The sequence below is a fragment of the Caloenas nicobarica genome, chromosome 5 (assembly GCF_036013445.1).
Source record: "Caloenas nicobarica isolate bCalNic1 chromosome 5, bCalNic1.hap1, whole genome shotgun sequence".
Classification (NCBI taxonomy): domain Eukaryota; kingdom Metazoa; phylum Chordata; class Aves; order Columbiformes; family Columbidae; genus Caloenas; species Caloenas nicobarica.
In genome coordinates this window covers 19615592-19637808 of record NC_088249.1, presented here as the reverse complement: position 1 = coordinate 19637808, position 22217 = coordinate 19615592, and the positions used below count along the sequence as shown (strand labels likewise).

At 36.2% G+C, this 22217-nt stretch overlaps 1 long non-coding RNA gene across 1 annotated transcript; it reads left to right on the top strand.

Annotated features, from left to right (window-relative positions):
* Window positions 1-11438: 11438 nt before the first annotated feature.
* On the top strand, window positions 11439-21681 carry LOC135989919 (uncharacterized). The gene is made up of 3 exons (XR_010606342.1): window positions 11439-11668; window positions 20656-20727; window positions 21641-21681. It is a non-coding gene; the product is annotated as an uncharacterized LOC135989919 (long non-coding RNA).
* Window positions 21682-22217: the final 536 nt, after the last annotated feature.

Here is a 22217-nt window from a genome sequence, read left to right as displayed (position 1 = left end):
TTGCTTCTCTGTGCAAAAACAAGCAGCCAACTTCAGAAAAGTGCAGTTACTTAGAAGAACTTAGCTGAAAGGAAAATTCACTAAAAGAGAAACTGGTCTTGTTTTTAACAAAACCAGGACAGGTCTCTTGAAGTCTGCAAAAACCTCTGTAGCCATGGAGATGGACAGTCTGTGCCTCTTCCCACACATATTTCGCAAATCCACATCTGGGATGGCTAGAAACTAAACTGACGTTTAGTGCGGACGGAAAGGGGTTGGTGGTGGAGTGGGATGCAAAGATTCAAAGATTAGCCTTCAGCCATGCCAGTTCCTGGATCCTATTCTGGGACCAAGTATCTGCATGAAAGCTCTTGCTAACAGAAGAGAAGAAGTAAGTGAGAAATACCCAATGATAAGAGGGAGAAGAGGACTGCCTCTTTGGAGAGAACCATGGTTTTATGTTCTAGTTCTGTGAATGTGTAAGAGTGGCTTAATTTAATTATAGGCAGTATTTAGCATTGAGACATGCTAATAATGTATATCTCAGTGGAACTGGTTGTGGAATAATCTTCCAGAGTATACAGAACAAAGCTAGTGTTTCATTACATCTAGGGATCACTGCCAAATCTCTGTCCTTGATAAAAGACTTCCATCTGAAACACAGATATATTCACGATATAAACCAACCTTGCTCCTGCCTGACCTATCAAAACACTTCATGCAAAGAAGTGTTTCTGTAACTCGAGAGAAGTGCCAAAGGGTATATGAATTGCTGCAGCCTTTGTGACCTAGTTTCTGTGAAAGCCATTCAAATGTTACAGAGCTAGGAAGCGGTTCAACCACTTAGATATAGTATTTGCTTTATAAGTATTCCTCCTACTCTTGGTGGAGTGACTCATAAAACATGCCTCCATGTAAGAAAGTATCTCATAAGCTGTACTTACTACTCAGTAGTGTGTTACAGATGCCATAAGACTTGCTTCTGTTGTGCTCAATTTGGGATTTTTGTGGTTGAAAACAACTTCAGAGGGTTTTTTTGGTTACATGTTGATGTTAAACCAGGAGTTCAGCCCACCAGTCTACTGCATTCACAATACTTAAAAGTTCCTCAGGCTACTACTTTAAATTCAGAAAATACATATCAGAAATGTGCAGTTCAGAGTTGTGTCTTGAATTTGGAGTATCTTTATTTAATTCAGGTAGCTGTACTCCTCATCCTGCCAGAAGGAACTATAGTTAATACCTATACCTACAATAGATAAAGAATAGATATTTTGGAGAAATGTTTAAGGGTGAGAAAAAAATCCAATACAATAATAAATGTAGGTCAATATAAGCAGTTTAGGAGAGCTGAATATGGGAAATCATATTTCCATGGTATAAGAAAAATATAGCATTTAGCTCCTGTTCATCTGTCTTCCAGTCCCCAAGTTCGACATCAGAATACAGACCTTTAATATATTTAGCAGATATTATGATTATTTGTTGTTTATTTTGCACTGTTTTTCACTGTTTCAAGCAAAATTTAGGCCTTATAGTCCTTAAAAATAATGAACTCATGGTTAAAAATGGCTCCAAACTAAACATAGCTGAAGAATTTTCATATGTACCTGAAGAATTTTTTATTATCCTCAACCTTATGCTTTCATCATTTAGAACCAAATCCTTATGTTCTTAGCTTTTCCTCTTATTCCTTTTTACTCCCATTGCAGAAAGCGTGATTTTGTTTTTCTTGCTGAGATATTAAGTTTTAAAACCAACGGCTGAAGTTGCCCTGTTAATAATAATGTAAATGTTCACCCAGTAATGGAAGAATAAAATATGAACCCCTTCTTGTTCCTCCCAGAGAACTCAGCAGTCATATTTTTGTATTTGTACCCTGAATTCTTGAGCTGTTTGGAATTTTAGCATGGAGTGACTTTCCTATATTCAGCTCCGTCTGCTTCACCTAGTGCTGAATCCTATTTATTTCCTTTAGGGTAAAATCTAAATCAAGTTTTAAATTGATGTAGCACTCTAAGCTAATGGCCATTTTCAGTATTTCTTTATTCTGTGTTTATACAAACGTAGAACAAACACAGTCTGAATTCATATAAGTGGAAGAGGCATAAATTAGCTGCATGACAGATAAAGAGAGTATGAAACCAAATAAACCTTTAGAAGAATTAAGTGTTCCTGTTGAAATATGCTGTTATTGTAGGAAGCAGCATGTTAAATCACTTTAGAAATCTTTAGAGGTGAATTCACTCAGAGCTATTATTAAACCAAAGTAAAATACACACACACGTGTGCACACACACACGATATTTTGCAGCAGCTTTTAATAACCCAAGAATTACCCACAGAGACAACCCAGCAAAATAAAACACTATCACCAAGGTACAGTGATTACCATATAATAAGAAAGTAGGTGTCCACGATCAAAATGCACCTGCTAAATATATAATTATTTAGATAATTCAGATAAACAAACAGGCCTATCTAAATTCTGTCAAGATCAAAACCTGAAACTGTTTGAATCCTTAAACTGTCTATTGCTAGGTACACAGCATCATCTGCTCATCTTGAAATTCTTAAGGTAAGAGGCTGCCCATGGTTTTCCTTTTTCTCAGGTCTCACACTGAAAATCTGAGGGTTAGGTATCTGGCCAACCCAGAGGTTTATGGGGGATGGAAGGACAGAAGGGTGTGATGGAGAGAGGGAGGAAGAAAAGAAAAAACAACAGGAGTAATGAAAAAACAAAGGGGAGGGGAGACAGGAAGGAGAAAGAAACTTGAACAGCCATAGAATCATAGAATGCCCTGAGTTGGAAGGGACCCACAAGGATCATTGAGTCCAACTCCTGTCCCTGCATGTGACAACTCCACAGTTCACACCATGTGTCTGAGGGCGTTGTCCAGTCTCTTCTTAAATGCTGACAGGCTTGAGGCCATGACTGCCTCCCCTGGGGATCTTGTAACTGTAGGACTCTCATTAAAATATGCAGGCTCTCTGAATTTGCCACATGCTGCAGTGTGCCAAGGTCACCATCTTACACTTCCTAGTCAGGGTTTATTTGTGCATTTATTTTTTGCTTCTGCTTCTTTGCTCCAGTCTTTGTAGACCAAAATGCAGATTATTCATAAATAATCCAAAAAAAGATGATGCAGACCATTAGACTGTCCTGCCACTAGGCTATATCTTTGTGTAACATTAGCAAACAACTATAAGCAGCATTTCTGTGGTCACCTGAACTGTGTGTTTGTGTTTCTAAGTCTAATACATAAAAAATAAGCACTTCATGTGAAAGGTAAAAGATTTAACGAATGATAAGCAGTATGTTTTAGAGCACATTTTCAAAGGGAATAATTATGCCTGCTAAACATTCAGGAAATGTTAAGCTTTCATATTTATATTGATTTCCAAAAGCTATCTAATCAACTGAGTATAAACCAGATACAACTGCAAAATCCAAACTAACTGTTAGTCAGTCATTTAGTTGTGTCAAGGCAAGAAGACATTTTCTCCAGCAGTCTTTGTGACTCTAAAATAGCAACATGTCTATGTGTTGCCTATGAGGAGAATTAGGCACCTAAAAATGGAATCTCTTAACTGGCTAACTTCATGAAAGTGTTGTATGAGCAAAGGATTCTATCACCCCACTGAAAGGGAGTGAAGTGCCTTCCCCAGCTCTTCATTCACAAGTGTGCCTGCGTCAGCCCTTCCCTCAGATACGTACAGACTGGTACTCCACTTCAGCCACTAGTTGCAAAACTGAGTGGAGGTCTGAGCTGAACTCTTGTCTGTGCCTGTTTGAGCTTTTACTGGCATGCACTATCAGCATCTTATTCCACCAGGCTACAAAGAAACAGACTATCTGAGTACTTGTTGTGGAAGATGACTTGTAGGACAGCATGATTAATAAGTGCTCTGAGGTCCAGTGACAGGAAAGCTCATCGAAGATATAGAGGACAGTTTTAATTACTTTCCCTTATGAATATTTAATAATGTATATCTATTTATATTTCATGGAGAAATTCCAGTGAGTACGATGCCAATCCAGAATAACTGAGGAGTTAGGGCACTTTGGAGCATAGGACAGAAATTCTTGTCCAGGTTCTGGGTTTATTTAGGCAGTAAAGAGACTGAATCTCAATCTTTCATATGCTCTGTGAGAGCAGAGGCCACTGAACTGTAAAGTATTCTGTGGTATGTAAGATACAATCATCTTGTTTTGGCCAAAAATGATGTATTTGTTGAAAATTGATAAATCAATGTGTTCTGAAAAAATGAAGCTGTTCTAGAAAATAACTGACTAGCCCGTTTTATCTATGATAGCAGGATCATCTCTTTTTTTGTAGTTCTATCATATTTGCTCAGTATTACCAGTTAAAAGCTCTGTGATTGAACGCTGGTATTTTCTGTCCAAACAAACATTCCAGTTTGTGTTTTCCTTAGGGAACAGGAGAAGTCTGCGTTTGGACTTGGGCATTGAAATAGACAGATGCATTACAATGCTTATAAATTGACATTAGATTAAATAGACACAAGTTTACATTACATTTAAACACTTCATATCATACTTGTTGTGAAAGGGAAATGAGCTTATGACCCTTGAAACATGTCTAATTTCCTACAATTTACGCTTAACGGATGGAGAATAATGGAAGCTACTCCAAAAGGACACATTAAGAGAAGCTTTTCCTGTCAAGGTGGATCTGGAATTGTTCGGGGCAGGCGCTTCAAAATTAAAATAGATTTCTGTTTTTTCTCCCAGTGTTCTAAGTCAATTTTTTGCCATTTAACATGGTATTTAATCCTTTTATTTATCAGAGTGTTCTTTCCATTTGACTCCAGTCCTCTTCCCATTAAAAAAAAAAAAAAAAAACAACCAAAAAGTGCCATAGTCATAATATTAATAGGTTCTTGGGGGGTTTTGAAAGTACAACTATACTTATATCCTGTCAAGAAGATTAGGACCCTACCTGGTGCCAACTTCAACATTTTATGATTTTACAACCTGACTTCTTGAAGAAAGTCAAAGCAAAGTCTTGCTGAAGTAGACTTTATACAAAAGCATTCCTACATTCAATATTCAGGGCTCATATAACTGAAATTTATTATCATGTCTGAAGTGATTTCTTCAGCTACTTCATGGCACTCTGTAGGGAATTGTGTGTCTGATATAGATACAGAAAGAACACAGATTTATTACCTGTGAAAACATCCAGTGAAACATCCATTTAGCCTAGAGAAGGTGTCTGGCAACCTTTGTATGTGCATATGTGAAAGCATTGTTATTTTCTTAGTAAGCACATCCTACATTACTATTCTTGCAGAATGGTAAGCGTAGTGATTTTTGTATGTGGCAGACTATTTCTATTTTTAGGCTCATTGCTAATTTTTAGTCATGGAGTAAGTCTCTGATAGTCATTCCTAGAATGCACTATCAAAGATAAAAACTCCTGTTTTCCTGATGGGTTTTGATTTAACTGCCTCAATGTCTGAAATTGCATGCTTCCTTAGTATTCTTTGGGGATGCATCATTCTCACAGGTATGATCAGGTGTTCAAACACAGGTGAGTATGGAATGAAAAATGTTTTGGTTTTTTGTTTTAAACCATCTGTTCAGCTCTCACATACTTCAGCAAAATCATGTCTGATGATGCTTGATTGAGGGCTCAAACCTGGTGATACAGCCCTGCTCTTTCTGTTTGATGCAAGTGCCTGATTTGTTTTGCTGGTCACAAATTTCTCTTGCCCTTCTTGGAAGGGTCTTATGATCACAGAATCATAAAGTAAGCCTCAGGAGATTGTTGTTCAAACAGAATCAGCTATGAGATCAACTCAGGTAACTCAGGTCTTTATTTAATAATGTCTGGAAAACCTCCAGGGATGGAGACTACACAGCCTCTCTGGGCAACCTGCTAACAACATGTTATCGATATGTGAATTGGTAGATGTCTATTTAGTTTGCATTGCAGGCCTTTCAACAATCTTGTTATTATCTAAGAATTGCTCTTGCACATTACTCTGTAACCAAGGCACATAAAGTGAGGGTAGAGTCTCACCTCCATGCATAGGTCTGTAGTGGAACACAAAACCTAGTGAAGAAAGACATGATTTGGAAAAATATGTTCCATCCTTTGGATAATTATTAATGGGAGTTCAGACAGTGGCTTGGATGGGGAAAAAACTGAACTGAGTGAGAAAGCATAAACGATAAAGAGATTTTAAACCGAGGCTCATCTGTGATTTGAGCCTACTCTCCAGTAATTGTGACAAGAGTTTTTTTAGTGTGATATACTTTTTTGATCATAAATATGGACAGAGTCTAGGATTCTTCTGTTTGTGCCACAAATTTGTTTTATTTTAAAGCAAATTTCAGTGGTTGGTAAGATATGTCAAAAAACCCTCAGCAAGTAGAGTGTTAAGTTCACATGGGACCCTTCTAAGAAAAGACAACGTGCCTTTTCTCAGAATTTTAGAATGCCCACTTATGAATAATTTGTTTAATTTTCTGATTTTTTGTTGTTGTTGGGTTTATTTGTTGAAAGAGAGGAGAGATTTTTAATAGATAATGCAACTAGACAGTTGATAAACATTTCAAAATCTAAAAGATCATCCTTAAACATTTATTCTGGTTTAGCTTTCTGTAGAGAATCTATTTTTATGAGTTCTTTACAGAGACTCGTTTGAGATTGTTGCAACTTTTGTGGTTGACTTACATCAGTTAAGTCAACCACATTCCATTAGCAGCACATGGCAGTAGTGCAAGAGGACCATGAATAATAATTACTATCAAGTAACTTAATACTTCTAAATACTCATGTACTTAGCGATGCCTACATTCTCACACCACCTGTATAATCTGCCTATTTCAAGTCACTGGAAGAGTGTGTGGAATTTCCTTAACTTTGAAATCTCGATCACCATCTCTTCCAGGTGTAAGCTCATATAAAGATATGGGAAAACGTCGAAAATATTAGCTCAATTGTCCTGAACTTTAAAATTGGAAGTTAATATAACTTTAATAGAGCTATATAATATAACAGATGTCTCAATCTAAATATTCACACTTATATATCTGAGTAAAGAAGATGAAGACGGGGCCACTCATCGTAATAGTATATTAGTTTTGGATACAGAGTAAAGATAATGGATAACATTATTATATATGACAGAGCATGTGTGAGCTGAGATCAGTCTGCACTTACACATGTACAGAAAGGCTTCATTTTATTCCTTAATGAAGAGATGTAAGGATAGGTCCAAAAGTAGTGTAAACTGTCAAAGTACCCATTCAAGATCCGTTTATCTCCATCAGCTAAGTGGTTGCCCTCTACATGCTTTTCTTACCTGCATCACCAAATATTGTATAATCTTACCCAAAATGATACACCTGCCAGTTCCTTAAGGTCAATCTGTAAATGATTCAATTCCAGCTAACAGAAAGGGCTTAATCTCCTGTTGCAGAAAATGCCTGAATAACCGGGCTGATAGTACATAAGTGGACAAACTTCAACCATTTTTCATTCTCAATAATAGACAATGACATAACATTTTAAGAATTCATACAGTCAGAGTTAAAATGAAAGATGGAGACCACACTGAGGGAGAATGAAATGTGGCCACTCCTGTCTCAAGCAGCCAGTTACAGATGCGCAAAGGGACCACAAAGTGACAGAAAAATAGTGTTAAATTACCACATTTTCCATTGATTTAATGTAAGATATTATAAGATGTTTAAGGCAGGGAAGAGTCAAACCCTCTGTCTTTTCACATCCTTTTTCATTCTTCCCTCCCCTGTATTTGAAGGTACCTGCTCTAGCCAGGACTCTTCTAACCTATCTCTAATTAATACTTCACCTAATCATCTTGTAATACTGCTAATTGTTTGCAAACAGGCGATTTAATCAACACTTTGCTAACTGGCAAAGCTTTATTCTCTTCACTATTTTGTGCTTTGACACAGGGAGAACTTAGGCAACTATGTCCCAATTGCTTTGTTTCCATGTAATTTAACAGCAAGACATTATTTTCTCATAAAAGGTGCTTTGAATTTTTACTGCTAATGAATAAATTAACTAAAAAGGTTAATCTGCCTACATGTTTATGAAACATTATGCAAATTGCTCTCAAAAAGGTTTAATGGTAATTGAAAACAATTGAAAACCATGGTACATTTCACTCAATCTTAACTTTTTTTTTTTTTTTTTTTTTTTTTAGAGTCTACAAATTGCACTAGTTTTAAATTTTACAGATGTGGAAGGCAAGAGAGCATCTTTTATAAATTAAAAATAAAAGGAACTTTCTTATAAATTTTCAATTCTCCGGATTTCCAAGGTCATGGAGATCCAACCGAAAGCAGACCAGTGAATTGTGAAGGGTGAGTGTACTTTAACATTCTAGATACTAAAACAATAATAGTTTTTAACACACATTAAAGAAACTGACAAAATGTTTGACATACCAGTTTTTTTACCGAGATAGTTTAAGATCTAGTATCTACTCCAGGGCAGTGTGGGTTCAAAAGGGCTGAGTCTTGCAGCTGTGATGCATACACTAAACTCAAAGTTCATGCCTTAAATGAGATGGCAACTCCTTAATATTTCAGTAAGTTGCTCAGTTTCCATGGGTGTATTCCAAATTCAACAAGGGAATAGATCTGGTCTTGAGGAGATGAGACCTGTTTAGAAGCACAAAGTAAGCCCCAAATTCTGCCTTTATTAACAACTGGTCCTGTCCCTTTGATTGAAAAAGAATGGAAGGATAAGGAGAGAGGGAAAGGACAGAAAGAAAAGCAACGGAATTTCATCCTGTAATTGTTTGTAAGAGATGTTCAAGGAAAACAAAACAAATCAATAGGTCTATACATAAAGGTTTATATTAAAAAAAAAAAAGAAAAAAGGGTTACTCCTTTAACTGCGAAATGTGATAGTCCCATAACTTAGGAAATATTTGTTTGCAGTCAAGTCATTTGCATCTATTTCATCATTGTGCTCCTTCTTTTCGATGGATTTAAAGACATTCTGGATTTTTGTTATACAAGGGAATGAGATGCATTTCCAAAAGACGACAATAACCTTACCTTGATTAATGCTTGATTTGCTTAACTACTAAAATGTTTAGGCACTTGTATAGCCATTTATATTTTAGTAACAAAATGGATATTTTTTCTCCCTTTGTAGTTTTTTTGGTTTAGACTTTGCTAAAAACTTACAAAAACACCTAGATTATAACAAAGAACTTTTTTTTAATGTTGTCAATGTTCTCTCATTATTCTTTTGTGAATACTTGTCTTAATCTGTGGTGATTTTGAAAACATTTTCTTTTTTGATTCAGTAGTTTTCCTTTATTTTAACTTTCTTTTTGTGAGTCATCCCTTCTTTTCTCTGCATTTCCTTTTGTGGGCAGGGACTGGCGAATAGAAAAAGGAAAACACAAACATCCAAAAAACAAACCAAACCAAAACAAAAAATAAAAGAATAAAACCAGTAGTTTGTTGTGAATATATTAAATGTTATGGTAAGTATATTAATCTACATTAAAATGCATTTGAAAATTTTCAAGCAGCTCTGTTTGAAACTGTTTACTTCAAACATCCCTGCTGGGTGTTCAACATTATTTAGCTGAATACTGTTCAGAGCACTGGTTTATATTTCTTTTTGAAAGTAAAAATAGTAAAAATAGTGCAAAATGTGTGTTTGCAGTACATGTAATCTGTGTGGACTGCCAGCAAATTGAATAGTAGAGGATCATCCTTGATTTGAGAGTTCTCAACTTTGCATTGTTGCAATGGAAATCAGCAGAGCTCTCGAAGGTAGCACAATGCTGACGTGAAGAGGAAATGTCTGCTCATCCTGCACCAGTGGCCTTGTCTGGGCGGCTGCCCACTCCTGTGTATCAAAGCTTAGTATGACTATATCATCCTCATAACTTCTGCTGACGGGCAGTCTTGTTTAGGCACTTGAAGTATTTTTTTTGTCATTTCACTTGTCCTAGAAGATCCTTACTTGTTTCTATGTGAACTGGAGATCACTTTTCACTTTCTACTGACATACAAGTAATGAGTGTTCCTTAAATTATTTTATATTCCAGTTTGGTTTTTTATGAAAAAAAGAAAAAAGTCAGAAACACAGGAGGGTTTTTTTGCTACTGTTTGGGAACATCATAATCTGTAAGCCTGTTCAAATTCTGTCTTAAAAGCCATTGGCATTCTTGCTTCCACTTCTCCTGTGTGGTGGCTGTCATAGCCAAATCTCTCAGGCAGTGTTTTTTGGCTTTCTCCCATAAATGTTTTCATGGATAGTTTATAGCCTTTTCTTCTTGTACATGAATAGATTTTGTAAGTCATCAGGGTTTCTCTGATTCACCTCGTATTTAGTTATAAACATAAATCTGCCATCCTTTAGCCTCTATTTGGTGCTTTTGTTCTGCTTTTATAAATTTTACTATCCTTTTCCCTGGTAATTTTAAAATGAGATTGTTTCAGCACACAGAATGATAAATCTGATTAGAAAAATATGTTTCAAAGGAGATCATATCAATGCATTTAATATTGGTAATACTTCCTTTTAATTACATGAAGTTCCTCACCTGGTGAACAGAATTTGTACATATACAAGTGAACTATGCACAATTCAGAGATTCAGGGAACTGATCCTCTTTTTCAGCCTGGGTAAAAGTAGGTTCCTCCATTTCCCACACTGTAAAGCACTGATTTGTCTGTGAATATAAATTAGAGAAGACTTAAAGCTGCTCAGAGTCAAAACATGTTGTTGTGTCAGGCAATGAGGATTGCTGGCACACTTCCCACTTTGGCAACTGCCTTGCACTTTATCCAAAAGGATAGATGCAAAATCAGGAGAGCTGGGAATTCAGCCTTAACTTCTCACACAGTAGATAAGTATCTAAAGGCTCTCTTCAAGACATAGGCCTTCACATTTGGAGTATGAATCACCACAGAATAATTTTTCTCATAAAATTTACAGCATTTTCTACTTCTGCCCATGTCAGAGAAATACCGTATGAGAAAGCTTTCTTTCAGCAATTATTTTCCCAGAACTGGCTTGGAGCCAGATGTCCACAGTTCCACATCAGTGGCAAAAAGCAGCCAAGTATTTCTCCAGTTTCAAGAGGGGTAAAAAAAAAAAAAGCCTACTTCATTTTCTGCTTGCAGTCCAGATGACTCTTGATCGTGCATAGAAGAGCTTGTCACCTGGTCACTCCTTCCTCCTTTACGACAGTCTGGGACTCTGGCAGAAAAACACTCGCTTCCAAAACATAAGCATGATTTGAGTTTTGTGGTTACACTTCACCTTGTTGCAGTAGGTGCAATATACTGCCCTCTGTGCTTTCCCAGTAGTCAATTGTGTCATTAGTCATTTCTGTAGCATTGTAGCCCAAGAAGCAGTTAAAGGTTTTAAGAGAAATACCACTCAGATCATGAGTATTGTTTTCCACCCCATAGCAGCATTTGGCACACTTCAGAGGCAAGAGAGGACATGTCCATTTTCCACCTGAAGACCTGGGCAAAGGACCAGACCAACCCACTGATTCCAGCTGGAGAACAAGGAGACGTCACAGAACTGGATAGCTGCACCTATAGCACACAGCAGAGAAGTGACTTCAGGGTTGCTGGATCACTCTTCTTCCTGAAACTTCCAGTAACAAGAGACCCAGACAGCAAACAAAAGCCATTGGAGAGGTTAGTTATGCAATCATAAACAAATAGCATGTACCCTCAATATTTTATGCCTAACTGAAATCTTAGACTTTCCTCATCACTGCTGATCTAACACGTTACCTCAAAGGACTCAAGAAGACGAGAACTTCAGCTGGCTAGGATTATTTACTACCAAGTTGCTATTTTCAGTAAATCTATCTCTTCTTGTAAATTTACAGAAGCAGAGAAAAAAGTTACTTCTTTTCAGTACATTTTTGTGATTCAAAAAATGTTGAGCATTTGGATGTTTTACTTTCCCTCAGACCTGAGAACTCTTATGCCAATTAATGCCCAAAGGAGAATTTTTACCTGGTGTTATAATGTGACACCTGGCAGATTTAACACATTACTCCAGTGTTTGCCTCAATTAGATCTCATTTCTGTAGTTATTGGACACATTACAGATAGCCTTGACCATTAGACCTATTGCAACTCACATTGCTTACAAAGTTACTCAGGACAATATAATTGCATGATGATTTAACAGTCTCCAGATAGAGCACATTAGCAAGGCAGGTAAAACTCTAGATAGTTAAAAAGTATGATTTATATTTTTTATAGGGATTAGCAAAGTGATTTGAATAAAATAAGACCCAGCTAAGGTTCAAGCTTTGCTTCCAGATTTGAAATTGGTCAGATAAATTTCCAGTAATTTTATTGGCTTTTTCTCATTGTCATTTCATTCTCACTTATACCTCTCACAAGCCTTCTTGTATTTCAGTGGAATATTGCTTGAAAAAACACTAGGTACAAACTGAGTCAAAGCGAAAACACTATCCGAAGAGAACATCCATAAATATGCTGGTCACATAAATTAAATTAAATCTTTCTATACATTTCGCTCCTATTTGTAAATAACAGTCTCCATTCAAACACAAGTAATGATACAGATACCTAAAATGAGTATAAAACTGCAATACATACAAATTTCCATTAAAAAGAATACAGGATATAAAACCTGTACAATACTCCCCAATTTTGTTAAATTCCTGGAGGTCTAAGTTGTTTTACCCTAACCAGACAATTCTTTCTTCTAGGCTTGATTGGGGCCTAGATGCACCTGAATTTCTTAATTGCACAAGCAAACCCAACTCACATTTCTGTTACTGAATTTGGAGTCTCACAGCTATTGCCACTGAATGGTGATGACAGCATCTTACTCCCTTACAGCAATTCTATAATCAGAACCCTATCAGGGAAATTTTCCAATCCCTGAGATTGGATGTATCCCACCTCCCAGAAGAAAGCAGGGATGGAGAAAGAGTTCTAGCTTAGACTAGGATCTAAGGGATCTGAGTTTTCGTTTCTGCTCTGAGACCAAAGCACATATAGGTTAGCTGTTGAAGTGTTAGACATAGTGGCAAACTTTTCCTTAACTCAGACCTGAGACACAAACTACTCAGACTGTATAGTGTTCAAAGTCTGGACCTGGATCTCACATTCTTAAAACAAAGCTTTTGATCTTGCCTGTAGAATCTGAGCCCTGAAAAAGGAGCTAGCTTCTCCTCCATCCCTCCCACGGCAATTCTAGACAGCTTTCACAGAGTTAATGATATGGCCCATAATATGACAAAAACCAGGCACGGCACAGAGGTATAACTCCCTAGAACATAGTTTACAGATAGTCAATGTATGGAATTTAACACTAGTGTAAAGTATGCAATTAGGCACCTTTAAAAATCAGATGTGCAATTAGTAAGCATTTCACAGTAACAATCAATACAAGTAAATGAAGCAAACAGTTCAGCGCAATCATGTATCAGCAAATCAAATGCAGACTGACATGCTATACTAGAGTAATTTATTTCTGCTATTGATTTCAGTGGAAATTTTGTCTGTTGACCTACATATGCTATGTTGAATTTAGTCCATAGAGATTAACAGCCATATAGGTTGACATTGAATCAAGTGATCATATTCCAAATAAGCATCAGAGTGAATTTTTATTTCTGAATACTTAAGTATTCAGGAATCCATTAGCAGTCTGTTAATAATGTGGGGTCTATGAAAATAAGTTGGGTACTTTGGATTTTATTTTCCAGGAAGTCTGAATCCCAGAACAGTCCTTCCCTGCTGCACTGCACGTGTCAACACAGACAAGCATGGGTTTATTTTCAGTTATCATGCTTGATATTTATTATGAAGCTAGGTAAAGGAAAAACAGAAGAATCTGTCTACTTGTAGATGAAAATTTTCAGAGCAAGTTACATATTTGATTCTGATTTCTTGTGCATGCTTCAGTAAAGATGACAGGCATATCTCACACTCCACTCACACTAAATGCAACAGTGTGAAACTGGCCTAAACAAAATAGCACTTTCTATGCTACTCTTCACCCTTTCTTTCACCTTTTGGGGCCAGACATTTTAGTAGGGACTGTTGTGATGGGACAAGGGGTAAAGTTTTTAAGCTGAAGGAGGGTAGATTCAGACTAGATATGAGAAAGATTTTTTTTTTTGCGATGAGGATGGTAAAACACTGGAAGAGGTTGCCCAGAGAGGTGGCAGACTCCCCATCCCTGGAAAAATTCAAGGCCAGGTTGAATGGGTCTCTGAGCAACCTGATCTAGTTGAAGTGTCCCTGCCTCTTTGAAGGCCCCTTCCAACATAAACTATTCTGTAATTCTGTCTTCGATACCTCCCTATTGCCTTTCATCTTTGTATATAGAATATTATCCTTTTAGAGTAGAAGTTGTCATACATAGAACTGGCAGAAATCTGTCACAATACAAAAAGTAAGTAGCAACAATCTTAAATGTATGTTTCGGAAGAAATTTGTTGCTTTTGATACATTTTACAGTGCTGTGCCCATAATCATGGTGTTTCAACATAAATGCTCCAAGAGGAAATCTCAAATTATATTTGGAACATTGCTTCCAAAAACTCAGTCAAATGAGTGTTATTTGCATTCTAATGAAGAATGGCCAAGTATTAGTCTTGCATGAAAGTTAATTGTCCTTCATTTTGACCATGTTTCTTTTATGTAGTCTACTTGCAAGAGGAGATTAACATTTAAATTATGTTTAGAATATATAGGAAAGCAAGAAGAAACAGAAAGAAGGACAACACTAAGAATGCACAGCAGTGCAACAGCATCATATTCTAGTCTGCTTTACATTATAGGAGTACTGTGCTGAACAGTTAATCATTTTCTATCTGGGCCTAGAGCCTAAATGTCTTGCAGCTACTCCAGGATGAACCTAAATAATTTTTCATAAAATATCTGCAAGGGATATAGTGGAAAACAACAGAAATGATGAGATTTTTCACAGCCATGTAGCAGGAAGTTATTTGATTTCCCTGAAATTCCAAATCTAAAGCAATTCCATTCTCATTGCAGGATGTTGCCCTGCAGCATGTATTAGAGCTGTTGCTCTGCTCTTTCACTTCTAGTGCATTACATACGTGTACGATATAGTTCTGCTTCCCAAGGATAAGTTTTGCTCATTGTACAACCAAGATCCTGAGGGATAACACACACAGTTGAGGAAGAATTATTTTGTCAATTTTGCTACAGAGCTATATCCTGCTATGTGATGAAATTCTTGGTTTACTGTCCTACTTGTGCATGTGTTATTTCTCTGAAAAAGAATACTTTAATGTTATTCAATTTAAGAAAACATTCCAAAGAGAAGAAATGGAAACCTCATCCCTGAATCGCATTTTTGTGCTGGCTGTGCTGCAGTCAGTACTAGTAACACTGATATCCAGATTCATTATGCATCTGTGTTCAGTTTAGATACACAGATTTATCAGATATGATGCATTTAACACAGCCAAATCCTCTAAGATCAAGATTATGGACTCCCATGTACTGTATTAATAGTGGCCCTCAGCTAGGTCCTTTTACAACTGTTTAACATATACAGTACCTTCCATGCTTTATGTCTTATGCTCCATTGATAAGCAGAAAGCATCAGGCTTCACAGCAAAATGATGTGAAAGGTTAGCTTGTGCTACATCAGCAACAGTAAGTCATAAATAAAACAAAAAGGACATGATGGAATGTATCCATCTTTAAGATGAAGGGGCAGCAGACATCTGATATGTTCAACTGCAGTACAGGATAGTGGAAAAGGTGCACATCCAACACAACATGCCATAAGATATTTAATTAATATTTATGTAGAGCATCAGTACTTCTATTAGCAACTGGACATAAAGGTTTTCTTGTCAACCAAAAGTTTGTTAAGGCCTGTGTCTACATTAGAAGGAAGTGGGGTTGAATTAAATATTAATTTATTTCAGACTTCAGTCTATAGTGCAAGTGTACTGACCTGAGGCTTTGAATGGTGTGGTTTTGTTTGGTTGGTTGTTTTTTTGGTTTGGTTTTGTTTATTTTTGTTTTGTTTTTTCCCCTTGTTTTTTCTTTTTATCTAAGTGAGCTAACCTTTTTTTAAAGAATTCTGAAATGTTATGGTTTTTTTGTATATTGTATATTAGATGTTACTATAGGATTGTTCTTCTGAAAAGAAGTTAAGTATGAAGTAAGAAAGTTCAGATATATTAGTCATTTTGGTCAGTGTTATTTCCTTGGGCTTCCAAATGTTTCATCTAAAAATAATGCATTTACTGCTATAGAAATAATTAATTGTGTTGTCATTTGAAAGCATTTCACTTACTCAAACAATCTCAGGCAATAACTTTGAATGCCTCCTAGATAACTGTTGTTTATGTAATATTGTTGATTAAAGGGGGCAAACATTAGGGATCCACTGTGACAACAGTCTTGTGATGGACCAAAGAAATTATTTTGACTATCTTATAACCTCAACAAATCTTTACAACATTTAACATTAACATACTTGAAGGACTGAAAGAAAAAATTATGAGCAGACTGGGGATAGACTGTACTAAATAAGAAGATTGTCTGATCTATACTCCTTAATTTTATTTTATAGTAATGTAACTTCATATAATTGTGTTATATGTTATAAATTATTTACAACTTTAGCTTTCAGGAAGCATGTAAGGTATTCTAGTGGAGTCAAAAAAACCGCTTTTTTTTTTTTTTCTCTATAATATGTTTGTTTCAACAGAAATTCCTTATCAAATATCTAACATTACACTGAAGGGAGAGATTTTCATCATCTCAACATTTGCCTTCTATGTTAAAATAACACTCAGGATATCAGAAAATAATATGATACTGAATCTTGAGTAGGTTTCCAACACCTCAATGCATGTTAAAATTCCTTGCTTCTGTATATCTGCTGGGAGCTACACCAGCTCCTAATGTCTTATACTTACAGAATGCAAAAAAATGTCTGTGATTACCCTTCCCTAGAGTTCGTTTGGGCAATCGCTAGATTAGCTTCCATGAGAAGTTCCTTTATCCTCTAGCTTTAGGTAGCAATGTTGTAATCAATAAATTACTGGCAATCTTATCAATCCATCACTCTAGTCACTCTTACTAATTCTTCCACTAGTGGACAACATGCTACTTGTCTGCAAGCTTGTGGCTGAAGAAATACTGTGGTGGATTAACAGTTTCACAGGCTGAAATAATAAACTATCTTGGTTTTCTTCATTGGCATGTGTGATTGAAAAATTCAGAAGATATCAATGAAACGTTCAAAACATATCTGTGATTCAAAAGGCATTTGTGTTTGGTTTGGACACAGAGTCAGCTGAGCTGCTTTTGTTCATCAGCTGACTACTAGTATTTGCTGGCTGTCAAAAATTATTTTACAAAATACTAAAAAGATAATTAATGTCATAGGAGGATACTAACATTTCAGCCCTTTAGGTCTTTAGAAATTTTTTTTACTGTTTTTTGAAACTGATTACCAAGTTCATGCAGATCTGTAGCTCCATTACAGATCTCAGCATGACAAAGCTATTCGAAGTGATGCCTTGGACAGCCTGAGGTTTGGCAGTACTATATGGATTAAAAGCAGGATTGATATAAATGATCAGTCAATATGGAGCAAATCATTAAATATATCTAACTTTCTTGAAAGGCAGGCACAAAATTAATCTGTTAAAGTTAAAATATGTGTATAAAATCCTGTTAAGGCAAGTTAGCTTACCTTTTGTCTAATGACAATCCCAGCTGTTTCTGGAAAGTGATAGTTACTAGATGAAATAAGAGGACTGACTTCCAGAATCTTGTAATTGAAATGAAAATAACTAAGGAAAAACACTTGCATGAAGCAACTGTTAAAAGACCAAAAGGGCACTGAGTATCCCAACACTTTTAACTAAATATTAGAAAGGTCAGAGTTTAATCTATTAGACTCTCAGTAGAAACAGCATAATTTTACCAACCAATTCATTTAGTCAGTAGCATAATGCTCCCTCAGTGAACTGCCTTGTGAGATATTTATTTTCAAGAGAATAGTCAGGCAAAAATTTATTGGGAAAATAATATTGAAATTAACAAACCAATGCTTTCAAGGCCAGTGAAAGTCAATTAAGGCCTGAGGAGATTAAAAATAACAGTGGAAGTGAGTGTTTGAGATAGTGGGAAAGGTTAGAAAGAAATGTATTCATTAGGAAGAGGATGGGGGAAAAGTGAAATGTGTTGTGTTTCCTCCACAAATGCTGATATAACCTTACAAAGAAAAGAAAAAACCTGTGTAAGTCAGTAAATAATGTGATCTGTGTTTACCTGTTACTTTAAGTAGGAATTCAGACTCTCAAATTAGTTTGACATGGAGAAAGAAGAAAGTGATAAGAAGACATAGGCTTGGTAAGATTTGCGGGCAGATGTAAAAACCATGAAAATTATTTATCTGACCTTCTTGTCAAGGGGGTGTTTACTGGAATGAAACAGAATCTATATAAATAGAAAATCCTGATCTTTATACTTCTTTTCTTCTCTATGATTTTTCAGCCGATACTAGTTGAACAAAAAGTAAGGCAAGCTAGATTTGGTCTAAGTTCCAGTTCAGTGGCCCCTTAGGCGCCTTTCTTTTGGAACATATGTCAAAACCAGGGCACGTTGTCTTGCCATTTTTTTTTTCCTGATTTGACCTTATCTTTCCCAGAATGGAACAAGTAACTCAGAGCAAGTACCAGTGTCTAAGAATGTTATCAAGGCAGGTAATGTTTAGTGGAGTAACTCATGGTTTAATTTTGAGAATCATGTGGGTTTTTTAACTATATTCTGGAGTTACAGAAATATGGATAAAATGTTTCTGTATATAAATTAATGTATCCAAATATGGAGAAAAGCTTGGAGCAATTTGATTGCTCTATGTCTACTGTACTGACTGAGGAGAATCTAAAAAGGATGATTTGGGACAAAAGTATGATTTTTATTACAGTCTTTTGGACTCAGGAATTTTATATTGTTACTTACATAATAACAGATATTCATAGAAGCTCTTAGGCCCCTCTGTGCCACTGAATGTTGAGCTTATCACAAGGTCTGGTGCAAACAACAGCTTATGCTAAATTTATATTACTTAAAAATAGCACAGTTGATTCTGACCCTTGGATAGGCAGATTTGATACTAAACTGACATAGAAGTGGAAATCTGGGCAAATAGTCTGATGATCTTGTGAATGTATAAGTTTTCGTATCCTTCTCTGTCTGTCAGGGCAATATAGAAGCATAACTATAGTTATGTAATTATTATAGTGGTCACCTTAGGGTCACTTTTAGCTGAAGTAAATTCAAGCTTTGCAGATACTTTCCCTGATCAAACACATGCGAAGTCTTTTGGAATTCAGGATTTCAATAAAATCCTTAACACTTCAGATTCTTTTACTAGCATTGCTGGTATATAGTCTGTTTCACACGGTTTTAGCATATGTCATGGTATGATATCTAACGTCAAAGTAATGTCGTTATAATGTGGCTGTGGATTTCACCTAGTGTTCATAAATCAGACCAGAATGTAGATTAATTAGTAACCATGAAGCTTTAAATAAGAGACAATATATTCTCCCCACCTCCCCCCCCCAAAAAAAAAAAAAGCTTCTGTAGCCTTATTATTGGCTCACTATTTTTTCTCTCATTGAATGAATCACTTTGAATCACTAAGACAATTTTTCTGTTGGTTGCCATTCTTTCCTGAGTTTCATCAGGCTGGCATCTAATTCCGTAAAATGAGAATGTGGTAGAAACTCGCTTTCTTTTCTGTTACAGTTCTCAAAAAAAAAAAATTTAAAAACCCAAGATTTTTAAAAGGTTTAAACCTCTGTCAAAGAGGTTTAAAAGTGCCACTTCTACCACAAAACAAAAGTACAGCTGCTTTGAAAGTTTCCAGCAGCGGCTTGGAGAAAGCCAGAAGACTGTTGTGACAAGCACTCAGGTTTCCTTATTGTTTTTCCGTATGCTGTGTCAATGTTTCTGTGAATAATTTTATATATGTACTTTTTGTTTGTTTCCTGTTGAAATGAGTGATATGAAACAAACCTTAGGTATAGCAACATTCTCTTTTCCAATTCTTGCTGTCAGTCTTCTTTGTACAGAAATTGCATTGGTCAAGAACTCTCACTGACGTCCAGAATATATTATACGACTCAGGTTTGATATGTGCATACACTTTTTCCCTGGATCAGAGATAAGACACACAAGGTCTTGTATTTGAGATAAGTTGGTAAACTGTTAAAAATTGGTAAAATATTTTACCCAATATACTATCTTGAGAATATTTGCTGATGATATATTTACAATAAGTTATGTTCAGGAGTATGTGAAAGTCTCTGTCACACAAGCTATTTAGAAGTTACTATTGATATGCACAAAAAGCACATCTGACCTTTTATTTTGACTTACATTGAAGAAATGAATACAAGAAAATGCCAAATCCATGACAGAGTACAACACATCTAATTGCAGGTGTGCAGCTTCAGTTCACAAAATGTCAGGGGCCTCAGGACACCTCAGGTTACCAAAGAGTTCATTAAAGTGAGACCAAGAATTAACTTGTCCTCAGATCTCTAGCCAGAATGCTTGTAAAATCTGTGAGTAAAAATCTAACTTTTTAATACTTGATTTTTGTGTGGTTTTCCCAGTGCAGTAACAAAGAGAAAGAAGAAAGGTTGACCTTGATGAACGAGACCGTGTTCAGTGGAGACCATAAGATGGTAAGAAGCTGGAGAACTTGTCCTGTGTGGATAGGCTGAGAGACCAGCTAGGAGCAGCCCCTCAGTACTGGCAAGGACTAACAGGATTGACAGAGGTAGTTTCCACAGCCATGCAGGGTTGGATGATGAGAGACAATTTAAGCTGAGAAAACAGAGGTTCAGACTACATGTAAGAAGAACAACTGCCACTGTGAGGACAGTCAGGCAGTGGGACAGCCTGCCCAATGGCTGTGTAGTCCACAGCTTTAGCAGTTTTCAAGACCCAACTGGATACAACCCTTGGCCCCGGGCTGGCCTCATACCTGAACTTGGTTTGAGCAAGGGATTGGACTAGGGACCTCATGAGGTCCTTTCCAGCCTGAATTATCTTTTGAAACTGTCATAATCATTTCCTGTCACAGCTATTTTATGAAATCCACTTCTGAAGACTGTAAGAGAGACATAATGAGCCATTGGTTCAGTTTAGTGAGACAAATGCATATATAAATTCGCAGTTCTGGAAGAAACTCCTGGAAAATTAATTTCCAAAACACAGATATATTATAAAAAAATTAAAAAGTCTTGGTACACAGCAATAAACATAGTCTCAAGGTTTGTTCGACAACTTGAAATTCCTAAATAGCACAGATTCATTATACTTAATTTAGATTACTTTACATTTGACTGCAAATGTATTGGCTTTTGCCTCTGTTAAAACATATTTGAATCCCAAAGAGCTGACAATCTCAAATGTAAAGAAGAATGAAGTGTGAGTGAAACTAAATGTTATTGTATCTATTGGTACATGACTGAGGCACTGAGAGATCACAAGAAATGAGATTGGCCCCTATTTATGACAGTGGGGACTGATCTCAACTTCTCTAAAGCCCAGAGAAGCACTTCAATTGTAATCACATTCATGTTTTCTTTGCAGAATTACCTATGCCTGTATAAAACCAACTACCTCTGCATTGGTAAGTACACTTTATTTAACTGAAATAATTGTCAGTACTTGTGTGCATGCTCCCTGTATAATTTCCACTGGAATTTTTGTAACACGGAAAGAGGTCTATTCTTCTGTTTGGATGAGCTTAGGATTTATACACATAGCTCCCATTAATGTTAATAAGGACTTATACATGTATATCCCCTTCCTTTCCTAAAGTATTGACGGCAGAACAGATGCAAAAGTGCTCACTGTTTTCTTCTTACTGATTGTTTTCAGATGTAACATAAAACAAATCTCTGGGACTGGAAGAAGTCAAAGGAAAAAAGAAAAATCCTCCCTTTCCCACTAATGACTGCTCTGTCTGACTTTTTTCTGTGTTTGCAAAAAAATTGTTTTCTTTTCCCCAGAGGGGCAAAAAGTATGAAACAAAAAATAAGACCTTTCTTACCCCACCCAAAAATTCCACTTGAAGCATGGCTTTAGACTTCTTTCGTATTTATAGAGCTTATATGAAACATTTCCTTGCACAAACTGTTTCCTCTGAACCATTCAAGCTGAAGTT